Genomic DNA, 2,532 nt, shown 5'->3' on the forward strand with positions numbered 1-2,532 from the left:
TCAAAAATAAGTGCTGTTGACACAATGGGACCAGCAGTACTACAAAAAAAAATGAGTGGTGGTCTCCAGCCAGAAAAGTAAATGGCTGTTAAGGACATCTGCAAAAAACAACTTTAAGAACTAGGGTCATATATATGTCAGGATAGCAAGACATGGAGATAATAGGCTTACAAAAATGTAATTTGCCTTCTGAGGTATTCATGCTGCTGTTACCACTGGCAGAGAGCAAGACAGGCATTCACTTTTCACCAGAATATTTTCCAGCAATGTCCCACATTCTTTGCAATTTGGATTTTATATCAGGGAAGAATGAAAACATTTATTTTGTCTTTTTAAAATAGATTACAACTTTAAAAGTAAAAAAACAGAAGGTTTTTTGTGCTTAAAAATGAGTGCTTTAAATAATTTTTTTTATGTCTGAAAAAGTTTAATCTTTTTGCTTCCTTTTATTTCACTTTGTTATAAGTATTTTAAATGAACTCTTTAATATATAGTGTTACTAGGATTTGAATGTTTGTAATTGGATTTGAGTGAATGCTGGTTTTGTTGGTATGTTCTTGTTCCCCCCCATTAACTGTGTTGGTTTTGACCCCAGTTGTCCATCATGTAGACCCCTCCTAGCTTTCCTGAACATTCCCTATCAATCACCTTAACCCTGCCCCTACCCCCTATCCATCATTGTAAACCCCACCTCTTCCTCCAGAGCCTTCCATGTCCACCATTCCTGCTTTGATATTTTATTGGAAGTTATGTTACATTCCCGCCTCCATGGTATCCCATTGGTCCTCGAGAGTGTAACCACCTCCCCTCACTCCTCCTCCTGAGATCCCCCATTGGACCCTGGTTGTACCCTCCCCGGAGGATTGGTGTGCACAGGTGTTTTGGGGGGCTCTCCTTGTTGGGTTATCAATGAAGGAATTCAGGCTAGCCTGGGTTCCAATCCTGTTGGTATTTTTTGGAGTTATCAAATAAAGGGTTTGGCTGCTTGCCTTTTTAACATCCACCAGGAGTCCAGACCCTGTGTTTGACAGTTATTTTTGGGGGCTTGCCTGGGATATTCACGCCCAGAGGTGGTCTGGAGCAGCACAGATTTGGGTGGCATGCATTTTCTTTTTTTTATACCCCTGGACTACGTCGGGATCACGGAAGGGTTGCTGAATAGAACCTGAAGGCCAGCAGGAGTGACAACCCGGCAAGAAGGAACCCCCTCTCCAGGGATCAACTCTGACCGGTAAGGTGTTGGGGTGGAGGGGGAAGGAGGGACCCCCTTAGGCTAGGAGGGAGATGGGCAAACCCCAGGGACCCAGAGAAAGGAGATGGGTGACTCCTAGGGACCCCTAAGAGCCTGGAACAGTACCTGAGAGAGGGGTTCCCCAGAAACCCAACTGAGAGTCCTGAACTTGGGAAGTCTGGGAGAGGACTCTGAGGTCCTTAAGGCCGGGAAGGTGCCAGAGTCTGTACACCACAGTGCGGAGACCTAGGAGGGAGAGGCCACCGACTGTGGGAGGGTCCCCTTGGTTGTTAGGACCAGGTGGGAAGGTTTTTGTGAGTTGGGTCATCTGGGGAATTAGGACCCAGAGGTGGGGAGGTAACCTTTCTCTAGGCAGGGGAGAAAGGGGGTACTCACTCTGGGGTTTGTGCTCCTCGAGGGTTGAGGGACAACCTGGGGAGTTAGGACCCCAAACTAGGAACCTCACCCGGTGTTTTTGGGGTTCATAGGGGGAAACAGAGGACTCGGGGAACCCTTAAGATAAGGGGCAAGGACCGGAGTCCATACCCCACAATATGGAGACCCTGGAAAGGGGAAAAAGGGCCACCAATTGTGGGAAGTGCCTCCTAGTCATTAGGATTAGGAGGGAATGGTTTTAGAACCTGTCACTGTAGGGTTTTTACGTAAGTTTCTTTGAGTTAAGCTGCAACAAAATTTTTGAGTTTGTCATTTGCAAGTTCTTTTGTTGTTACATTGGATTGTGTGGTTAATTTAGTAACTGACTATTAAGCTGATTATTTGGAGTAATTTCGGTGCTCCAGGGGATGTAGTTCTGGGGTGAGGCTCAGCCGAGAGTCTCCAGATCATCCCCTAGCTGTGGATTGTGTGGCTGGCAGGGATTGTGTGGCTGGCAGAACAGCCATTTTGTTATAGGTTGGGTGGCTGGCAGGGCAGCCATCTCGTCATTGGTTGTGTATTTGGCAGAACCGCCATTTTGGTATAATAGGCTAGGTGGCTGGAAGGGTGGCCATTTTGTTACTGTGGCTATATAGTTGAGAAGGCAGCCATTTTGAGCTGTGAAGGTAACTTGCTTGTTGGACATATTAGTTTTATTATTTAATTATTTTTAGTTGTTGGCTATTCTGTTTCTACCTGATTACGTTTATATTTAATTATTGTTTTCAATTGTCCGCCATTTTATTTCTACCTGATTACACTTATATTTATTGTTTTCAATTGTCTGCCATTTTTTTTTTACCTGATTACATTTATATTTAATTACTGTTTTCAATTTTCCACCATTTTGTTTTTAACTGATTACA

At 44.4% G+C, this 2,532-nt stretch overlaps 1 protein-coding gene across 3 annotated transcripts in view; it reads left to right on the forward strand.

Annotated features, from left to right (window-relative positions):
- Positions 1 to 782: 782 nt before the first annotated feature.
- The window catches only part of LOC107215997 (zinc finger protein 541-like), a 12,838-nt gene continuing 11,088 nt past the window's right edge, over positions 783 to 2,532 (forward strand). Inside the window, exon 1 of one of the 3 annotated variants that reach the window (XM_015652422.2) lies at positions 783 to 1,231. The gene's annotated coding sequence lies outside the window, so the exon portion shown is untranslated. The remainder of the gene's footprint in view (positions 1,232 to 2,532) is intronic. The other 2 variants (XR_001525340.2, XM_015652421.2) reach the window with 2 other exon arrangements.

The sequence above is a fragment of the Parus major genome, chromosome Z (assembly GCF_001522545.3).
Source record: "Parus major isolate Abel chromosome Z, Parus_major1.1, whole genome shotgun sequence".
Classification (NCBI taxonomy): domain Eukaryota; kingdom Metazoa; phylum Chordata; class Aves; order Passeriformes; family Paridae; genus Parus; species Parus major.